We start from the raw sequence: 10,632 nt of genomic DNA, 5'->3' as shown, positions 1-10,632 counted from the left end.
AGGAATCTTTGTACTTTTTTTTCTCTCTGGGTGTTTTGAAAGCCGTTAGTATAAAGTAATTCTGTACACTACAGCCATTCATAGCTCAGCTGGGGGTTGGAGAGTGTGTGTATATATAGTGTGTGTCTGTGTGTGCCCGCACCGTGCTGGAAAAGAGAATAATTTGTTCACAATATAGTTTGGTGTAAAATAGGCCAGTTGTCTGAATGTGTATTTAGTATAATGTATAAGTGCAAGTATCAATAAGTCTATTTATTAGCCGAGCCTTGCACTAAACAGGCCTCTGAATAAACTATACAGGTCCTGCAAAAATGTAAATTTTAGTTATCCCTTAGAGACATAATTACAGGAAAAAATAAAGACAGCGATTTACAGTTTGGGAAGCGGGACTGTTTTACTGCGGATAGATATATATTTTTTCTTCCTCTTTTCTTTGTAACTGCCAGTCTGCAACATTAGCAGCCAGACGTGGCATTTCTCCCTTTCCAGCGCACTTCTCCCACGTTCACCCCGTCTGCTAATTAAAGAGACAAGGTGGGTGGGGTGATATCTTTTGCGGGACAAGCTTTCGAGTTCACACAGAACTCTTCTTCTGGAAAGCTTAAAAGCGGGTCTCTCTCACCGACCGAAGTTGGGCCAATAGAAGATGCTACTTCACCCGCCTTGTCTCTCTCATATCCTGGGACCAACACAGCAGCAACATTGCTAATTAAAGGAAAGTTATGTCTCCGTATCCCTGTTAATGTATTCCGCTGCCTGTTTTGGTGTACGGAACTCTTGAATTCCTCAACCCTCTGTGCCACTGGCTTTCCCTGGACCACAGTGAAAGGATTCATTCATGACTCCAGTCCTGCCTTCTTGAATTACCACACCCTGGGCCTCCGCTTCTCAGCCTTGCTCTGTTTTCCTTTCATTAACAGGATTCCCATATTCAATGTCTATGAGAGGCTGGTAAGGGATGCTACATCTTGTTAGCCTAGGGACTGTACAAATCGCTGCCCCGTCACTGTCCTGCAGTTTCCCATAGGGTCTGGGGGGGGGAGGGACTGGAATCCTAAATTCTAAATCCTAATCTCAGGCAGGTTTTTTTTTTAAAGAAATAGGACTATAAAACAGATTGAAATTGGAATGTGTTATTTATAGTGACAATGTGGCCTCTGATTAGGTTGCCAACATTGTATTTCAAAAATAAGGGACTGTTTTCCTAGCGCCCCCGCCCCACCTCTCCTCCTGATATTATTATGATTTGGTTACTAATTAATACGCTGTACTCACCTACATTCGCCAGGGGTATTTTTTGCTGCTTTTGGCAGCACTCAGCAACTCCTGAGCTTATTGTACAGAGATGAAAAAATAAGGGACCTCCCTTGTAACAGGGGCTCTGACGGGCTTGTTGTTCACAACTGAAGTGTCGGATAAATGTCTGCTGGAAAGTGCTAGGGAGGGGTACAGGGGTGTGTGTGGGTGTGTGTGTGTGTGTAGAGATGTGTTGTGCACATTGTCAACCACATTTTCAAAACTGGTCTCTAATTTTGGTGCTTCACTTTCTGGAACCCAACTATTAGACACCTTCCTTGACCCTGAGTTTCTCAGAGCTGTTAATAATCAGACCTAGCTCATATCTCGTGCTTTTCATCCCTAGATCTCCAAGGGCTTTATAAAGGAGGTCAGTATCATTATCCCCATTTTACAGATGGGGAAACTGAAGCACAGAGATGGCACTTGCCCAAGGTCACCGAGCAGCCTAGTGGCAAAGCCAGGAGCGGAACCCCTTAGTCCAGTCTAGCGCTCAATCCACCGCCCATGTTGAGCTCTCACAGAGCCCATTGGCGTCTAACGGAGTTGTGGGTGCTCGGCACTTTCTGAAAATTACGTCCAAGGTGCCTCAAGACAGACACCCCCAAAACTGAGGCCTCTTAAATTAGTGAACATTTGGAACATTTTGGGCCTATATGTTTGTGTGTCTGTCTGCATGTGATTGTATACAATATAGGACAACAGCGTGTGTGTGTGCATTTGAGTTTGTGCGTGAGTGTATTACTATATTAGGTGTGTATGGGACTGTAGGTGTGTTTTGAGTATACCTGTACCTACAAGCATGTGTGCCTGTGGGATAAGCCTTCACAATAGACACTTGTGTCAGTCTGTCTGAATGTACAACACAGAGTGGGGCTTTTCTTCCTATTTTTAGCACACAAGCTGTAGTCTTTATTAAAGGGCGATGGAATAGAAGAAAACCTATTGCAGATTTCGGAGCAATGTTAAGCTGGTATGTCTCGGTGGAATTATATTTCAGTTTGGTGTAGCTGTTCTTTTGGATTCAGGCTGATCATCGTGCCTTTCCCAGAGCTAGATTAGGCTGGATTCAGAAAATGAATTTGTAAGAAACCCCCCGTTGGGCAGGGGTAGGAGAGGGTTATGATGAGTCAGTTTACTTGGAGAAGAAAGACCAAGGAAATGAGAAGCATTAGCTGATCCCCGACTGCAGCCATCCAGAAGAAATCAGCATATCAGTTCAGTCTTGTTTTCCTTTTCTTTTCTTTCTTCCACCAACTTGTTGACACTTTTATCTGCTCTTTAATTTTATTTTATGGAGCTGGTCCAAAAAAGGCTCACATTTTTCAACTAGAATGTCCACAAACATATTGTCCCTTTTTTCTCTGCACTGCACTTTAAAATTTCTCAGGAGTCTGCCTGCCGGCTACTTTGTGTGGGAGACAAAATGCAGCATGTTACAGAGGAGAGACATGCACCCAGTGCTCTCTCGATCTCAGGGAGAAGTTACTTTTGTTCTTTCTCGTTTTGTTGTTTGCCTTAATCTAAAATATTCCTTTGACTGCAAATACGTGGCTGCTCATTGTGCATGGAAAATCATAGCTCAAGGATTGAAGAGTGACAGTGGAAGTGCTAAGGTGAGGGCTGGAAACATGGTGACCATGAAGGCGATGGGGAAACTGAGATGTTGTGAAGGCTCTGGCAGGGATACAGGGAACACCTTCTGGCATTAACAGGGCGTGTTATTTGTTAGCTGCTTCAGATATCGACTGACAGTTCTCCACTCCTTCAGACCCTCTAGCCTTCTCCTCATTAGTAATCCCCACACTCACCCTTTCCTCGTCTTGCCCTGTCTCTTGTGTTGGTCTTGTCTCCCATAGACTAAAAGCTGATCAGGAGGCGGTCAGTGCCTTCTCGCTATGTGCCACATAAATGTGTTTTCAATAATAAATGTATTCGAATTTAAATGTCCATCTGCGAGTTCCTGTCTGACTTGAAATGCCATGGAAGAAACCTCTGCCATTCAGTTTGCTCTTTTCTTTGGGCGAATGGGACAACCTGCGGCCCAAGTAACCCGTTCATTGTTGATTGACTGAAATGAGCGCCCACAAGCTAGAGGTATGATGCTGTACAGCAGTTGAGTTAGTCCGTGTGGGTGTGCCAGAATTTCAGATGACTATGTAACAGACTATCCTGCATCACTGGGCAAATATGCAAATACTGGACTTATGGGTGGAAAGAGGGCCAATGGTTGGAAGTGTTTGTTGTCCTCGTCTCTGATTTATAGGTTGTAGTTACTTGGATTGTGTCTGAAGCAAGGAACAATTGAATGCCAAGCGCTGGTAACATTGGGTACACTGAGTTGTGAGAATATTGTAATAGGGTCAGCCCCCTTTTGAGCACCCCCTTGTGGCCAGAGATCTCTCTGTGGAACCCTGACTCTGTTTCCCCCTCTTCAGGTCCTCTTAAGAACTTGCACACAGACTTCTTCCTGGGTTAACACCACCCCTGCCTGAGGCAGGTTTAATAACAGAAAAGGTTCAAAACAGTCCTCAGGTCCCAAAATAAAGCCCATCACCGTAATACAAAAGTTCATACTGTGACATCTTCTCTCACAACTAGAGCTCTTTCTTCCATCAGTCTGTTCTCAGAGCCAGTCCTCCCAGGTCTTCCTATCTGGAGCTCAGCCTTCTGGCTCTGAGCTCCAGGCCCAAACACAGGCTGGATTTCCCACATTGGGCTCTGGCCTCCAAACTCTCCTTGTATCAGGGTCTTCTCTGCAGGCACCTTTCTTATACTCTGCAGTTTCCTACACCGCCCCTCTCCTTGCAGCTTCCAGCTGCTCGTTAGAGTGGAATCAGCTGATCTCTCTCAGGTGTGGCTCATTCAGTAATCTGGGGTGATTAGCCCCAGGCCCTCCCGTCTTTAATGGGCTAGCCACCCTGTTTCAGACAGATTTGTACAATGGCCTCCTAGAACCTTCCTTTGGCCCCGCTCACTGGGCAGACAGCTGCTTACCCAACCTGCATGCTCTAGCCCCCCGGGCACGTCCAAATCAAAGATGGGTCCCAGCTGAGGAGTTTGGATCAGGATCCAAACATTCCCCGAACGTGGGATGTTCAGGGCTGAGGTTTGGTTCTGCCCCATCACTGGTACAAAGGTGGGATTTGTGTTTGCGACACTTACAGGTGCAATTTTAGAGTCTGTTTTTGAATGTTTGATCCTGACGTTGAGCCCTAAAGATGGACCCAAGGAGCAAAATGTGGGGTCCTGAGCTGGAGTTGGGTTTTGACAACCCCACAGTTTGGAATGGGAGCTGGGAGTCTGGTTTGGCTCACTCTGAATATAGGGGAAATTTACAACAAGCAGAGCTGGGAAATGTCCCCAAAGACTGAGTTTTTGGATCTGGGGCATCGATTTGGGACAATCTGTAAAAGAAATGGGGCCATAGTCTTTCTGACAATGCAGTGAGGGAGCTCACATTGTCACTTTTTTCTCCCCCATCTCAGTAGTGGCCGCTGGTTTCCTAGGAATGACCTCTGCTGCCCTCCTCCAAGTGGCAAGTAAATAACATCAGGTCTTTGAGTCAACAGGCACCCAGCCTGCCAGACTTCACCTCTGTGTGAGCATCTGGCAGAAGTGAAAGGAAATCAGGAACAAATGAATATTCAATCAGCCGGCACAAACATCTGAGTGCAGAATGGGACATCTCTGTGCACAGCGGCTGTTTGAGCAGCATTCCGTTTGACTGCTCCCTCCGCAATTGCCAGGCACCAGAAGCATATGGGTAAACGTGAGTGCAGCGAGAAAAATGTCACCTATCGTAGCCCGTGGACCAGTACGTTAGCCTGCAGTCTGTAGTGCCCAGTAAAAACAAGGAAATGTGTGTTGGGTGTCACAGAATAAATTCAAAGTGTGATAGAACAGGGTTCTTCAGTGTTAATATCTAATACCTTACAAAGGTTTAGTTCCAGATGGAAATCAATACCACCTGCAAGTGAAGTGATCATTAGCCATATATTTTTCAGCTGTGTTTATTAGCAAAACATTTAATGCAAAGAGTTGCACCAGGCTTTGATTTATGTCACATGAGAAATGTCTTGACCAAGGCAAAACCAGAGAACTTTGAAAGGAAAATGTCCTTTTATTGTGTGGAATTAGAATCTCTCTGTGTGACAATGACAGAAATGTTTTCATGTAAGTGGATGCAAAACAATTATATGAATACAGCCGGTATTATAATATTAATTATTTTACTGATGATCTGTCTGCTTTTCCAACAAAGCACAATACGTGGGCTAAAAGTTTCATCTCACACCAGCCTAAATTCATTGTCTTCAGTGAAGTTTACTGTGGACTTATACCAATTTTGCTGAAAGCAGGTGACCCTGCATTCATTTTACTTCTCACTGTATGTGTGTGTCTTTGTGTGTGTAACACATGGGCACTGTGCATACACACTATGTGGGCATGCTATTGTGTTTGTGTGTGTTTTAAAAACATGGGTCTTTTCTAAATTTTGCAAAACAGATGTTAAGACAAGCATGCTAGTGATGTTCTCTAGAGAATATATGACATACTACCAAAGTGATGCATCATATGTGTTCTCCGTAGTATAGAGGTCTATAAAGGAGAGGGGATTATACAGTTTCCCTGTCATATATACTATTGAACTATAATCCCTGAACTTGCAGAGACTTATGTACATGGTTGACTATCAGGGACTAGTCACATACTTACAATTAAGCCCATGCAGAAGTTTCCTAGCACGAGGCTGTGGTGTGTAAAGGCGATAGTTGTCTTGAGGTATAAGCAGGACACTTGGGTACTGTTCCTACTCTGATTTGCTGGGTGACCTTGGCATGCCACTTCATCTTGCTATGTTTCAGGTGATCCACCTGTAAAGTGGGCATAACGTAATAATGCTCATTAGATCTGGCTGGAAAACGGGGAAGGGTGAGAAGAGGGAGATTGCAACATTTTTCGAAACTTTACTTTCTGTTTCTCATCAGAATAGGTTTGTGTTGCACTTTGAGATCCTTTTAAGGAAAGTCACTACAGTCGTGCAAACTAGTGTGTATTATTATATACCGCTTCTCCATAGTATATAGAGCTGGAACGAGAGAGAATCTATAGGTTTATCTTTGTGTAGGGAACTGTAAAGGCACACACGATGCAGGTTGTCCATATTATATAAGACAATAGTACAAAATATGACACAGATTCTCTGTAGTATATAGCAATGACAATACAACTGAGAAATGTTTGGTTGCTTTTGAGGCTTATGTCAAAACCACATGCATTTTATTACCATCAAAGCCAAAAGTAGTTTTAGACCCAGTACTCCAATCTGTTAATCCCCAGGCCATCTTCTCAAAATCATTTTGTAGTTGTTCCCATATACAATATAAACATATGCCCTTATAAATATTATTGTATTAGAATCAGTTTGGATGGTGTCCAGCCTAAGATTTTTATTGAAATTCCACTTGATTGTCAAGATTAGATGACAAATAATTCTCTACATTTATGGAGCTACATACAGAATAAGCATAATTTGAAAAGGAATTTGGTCTTCATGCTGTGGGAATCCAGATTGGCTTCGCATGGGATTTCAAATACTGTAACTGCCTCTCTCAACAGAGAATGTGGGGACAATCCTTTTTACCTTTTAATCGTTAAAAAATTACGAGGAGAGGATCGTTGAAACAAGATGCATACCCATCTGAGTGTGACCTAGGGAAAAAGGACAGCATTCTTCTTTTAGTTACACTGGTGGAAATCAGGAGCAGCTGCAGTGAAGGCAATGCAAATAGAGCCTGATTCTGCTCTCATGACACCAGTGTAAATCCAGAGCAGCGGCACTGAAGTCACTGGAGATCGGGCCTGATTCCACTCTGTTACACTGGTGTAAATCAGGAATAACCCCACTGACGCCAAGAGAGTGATTCTGGGTTTACACTGGTGTAACTGAGATTTGGGGTGCAGAGGATATGTGTCTTTGATACTGTAACCTAAAATTGGCAGCCTTCCCTTCTCTGGCAGGAGTTTAGAAATGTCTCCATCTGAGATTGTTTTTCAAAAAGGCCTGAAAATGCAGTCCATTATCTGATATTTTGTAGGAGCTTTTTTAATTAAGGTCTTGGCTAAGTTTTGATTAAAGGCGTGTGGTGGGGCTTTTTCCCTTCGAGATTTGGCATGCACCCATGCCTGTCATCCTACCGATGCTATGGCCCTACTTTTCCCCCTTTGCTATATTTTGAGCTGGGTTTTTTTCTTTTTTTTCCCTTTCCACCAGAGGTGCAGATAAATCACTATGGTCTCTGCTCAGCTTGTCTCTTGCTCCTGTAGACTAACTTCTGTGTGCTACTGGCTGGTGCAGCTTCGAGGGGGCGTGCGCTGCAAGTCTCCGTGCCTGTGGTCAGTAATGAAGACTTCTCTTTTTATCCACAGATTACTGGGGAGCTGCACAGGGCTAGACTGCAGCTCTTAATTCCCTTACTTTTCCATTGAAACTCCACACCGGAGAACGCAGCCCTTCCATCCAGCAGATTTAAAATGCAGTAAGTAAACACCCTTTTGTCATTTAGGGTTGTTCACTGATGTAATGGGAATATTATTTGTGTTTGGCCTGTAGACGGGGAGGGAAAAAAATGTGCTGTTTGCCACATGTCAGTGTTCTGGGTTTTTTAATACCTCGGCTCCCAGCGTGTGCTTCAGTTATTCCCTAGGGGTTTTGTTTTCGTTAGTAATCTGCTTTGCTAGGGGGTCCTGCATTTGCACTGAAAAGTACCTTTAACTTCACTTTTTTTCCTCTTCCCTTTTTTCATTCAGTGTCACAATTGCAAGAGTTAAAAAATGATGCTTCTCTACTCTGAGGTATTTCAGCTATTTGTGTCATCCCAGAGTTTTTTTTAAATAATGGCCTTTTATTTTTACAGCTAAAAATTCCTTCCCCCCACCCCACCCCCCCTTTTTTTTTCTCTATTAGCTGTCGATGTGGTCATGTTTCCGCGGGTTAGGTATTCGTCACGGGAACCCCTAAGATAAACACGGCTTGGCTTCTGCTGTCGTTGCTCTGCTGCCTTTTGTAAACTCAAACTGCTTGCACCAAGAAATGCTGTGATTTTTCTTTCCCCTGGTGTGTGATAGTCCCTGTGTCTCTGAGAGACAAGGAGTTAATGCCGTTATTTCCCCCCTGAGTTCATCTGGTATTTTTTTTAAAAAAGGATGTGAAGATAGATCTGCTCATCTGCTGTACAGAGAAGTTGCCTTTGATGTGAGTTCTTCCTTGGTTGTTTCTTTTCTTTTTTTTTTTAGCCCCTTTCCTCTTGCCTACTATCTCTGGAGTGCACTTACGAAACTGCATTCCCCTGCTGGCTATTACTAGGGACTGTTTAATGTGCACTTGCAAAGTTGTAGGAATCACACATGCATTGTGTCACCAATACCTATGCTGTGAAAACCCCAGTTGGCTTTTCCTTTGCAGAATGCGACCCTCTGGGGACGCTGTCAGTGTCTCCTGGCTTAGCTACTCAACTTGTGGAACACACCTGGACTTGCTAGGATAGTACAAGAGAATGGCTCACAATGGCATGGCACCTCTCATTGCGCAAACCAGTTGCACCTTCACAGCTGGGCAGATGAACTGCATTCTACTGGCGTTCGCATGGTTTGGTTTGGTTTGGTTTTCCTTTTTCTCCCATAACAAAGAAAATGGATCCTGCCACTTTAAGACAGGAGTCACTTTAAGTGACTTTCCATTTGCCTCTCATGGAGAGCTGAGAATTGTGGTTTCCTATATTTCCTTTGAATCGTATGCAGTAGTTAGAGTGAGTTTTTTAAAAAAAACAACTACTGTACGTTTTGGAAGCTTTTTCTTCTGCAGCAAGGTACAGCCGAGAGGGAGGGAGAGGAATCTCGCCTATATTTGGAGGAGTGAAGAAGTAGAGAGGTTTTTTATTTTTCTGTTACCATTTTATTTTGGCTCCCTCTCACCCCCACGTCCTCCCCCTCCTTTTCTCTGTGTGGTGTCTCCATATTATGAATTGTGTAAGAAATAATGTACAATACCAGATAGGCATTTCCTCAGTACAGTGCGTCCTATTATGAATTGGCGTCCAGCTTCGGCTGTTGGGGTGACAGATCACGGATCTCTGCCGTACCACTGAAATAAACCTGGATTTTTTGAGAAAGGTGGGCTCTGTGCATCTTGTGTCAGGCACAAGTCTGCTGTGTTTGCTTGAACAGCTGTGATGTGATTCCAGGGTTCGTGAACTGATGGAGTTAAAAGCAGACACCAGCTTGGGGGGGGGGGGCGGGGAAGAAGGAATCACCAAATTAAATTTCACTTTCTTTGCACAATGTTCACTCTGAAAAAATAAGCAACATCCTTGAGGGGGGTTGAGGGAAGGGTTCTGTTTCCTCAATTAACTGGGACTCGCCTTCTTTTGACAAACGGAAGACAACGCATTTTAGACTCTGGATTTGTGGAGCTGTCTCAAAGTGCCAAGTCTGGTTATACAGCGACTTCTGAGTGTTAGGTTGAGGAATCTGAGTCACTCTATGCTACTTAACTCCTTAGAGGCTGAACAGCTTCAGAAACTATTACCTAGTCATGTAGAATTCAAACACCAACACTGCCCGGCATGAGGCTGTTGGCGACTGAAAAGAATATGCCTACAATTCTTACCTCATCTGTTGTGGGTGTCAGTAGCACATTGGCCTTTACCTGTCCAGGTCCTGAATACATGACAGATGGGCACCGGACGGTACAGGGCATGGGTGAATTTTCCAAAACCAATAATAACAACAATCATAATCACTTAATTTGATTATCACTACCACTGTTGTTAATAATATCAGTGGGTCAAATATTAACATTCTGACCCATGCAAAAACTCCCATGCACTTCAATGAGTAAACACTAAGGGTGTAAGTATTTTGCCCAATGATAATATATGACATGAATGTAGTCCCTTTCCTACAAAGGATCATAAAGCAGTCTACAAACACTGTAGACAGGGGTCACTTTTCCCACCCTAAAAACGAAGTCACATCTGGGGTGGAACATGACAGCTGCACCACAGTTTGGGACAAGGAGTGGAGGAGGACACCTTAACTGCTTGCAGTTGCAGGGGGAATGCTTGTAGGCAGAACAGAGTTCTCTAAAGTGTAATTGGCCAGAACACTGAGGTTAACATCTCTACTTGTATGAAAAGTGACCTGGGGTTTTTAATGATCTAAAGTAGCCAGAACTTCAGTTCTGTGTCCCATCCAAAGAAGGCACCACCAGGTTGGGACGCTGGGTTAGTATTGACTCTGCGGAATCACCAATATTTCTTCCTGCAATGCCTG

The 10,632-nt window shown here is 43.8% G+C and overlaps 1 protein-coding gene across 2 annotated transcripts in view; it reads left to right on the top strand.

The window, feature by feature from the left end:
* The first annotated feature begins 7,755 nt into the window (after window positions 1–7,755).
* The window catches only part of ZNF469 (zinc finger protein 469), a 104,849-nt gene continuing 101,972 nt past the window's right edge, over window positions 7,756–10,632 (top strand). The window contains exon 1 of one of the 2 annotated variants that reach the window (XM_054049441.1): window positions 7,756–7,838. The gene's annotated coding sequence lies outside the window, so the exon portion shown is untranslated. The remainder of the gene's footprint in view (window positions 7,839–10,632) is intronic. The other variant, XM_054049439.1, reaches the window with a different exon arrangement.

Source organism: Malaclemys terrapin, chromosome 14 (assembly GCF_027887155.1).
Source record: "Malaclemys terrapin pileata isolate rMalTer1 chromosome 14, rMalTer1.hap1, whole genome shotgun sequence".
Classification (NCBI taxonomy): Eukaryota; Metazoa; Chordata; order Testudines; family Emydidae; genus Malaclemys; species Malaclemys terrapin.
This window is presented reverse-complemented; position numbering and strand designations above follow the sequence as displayed.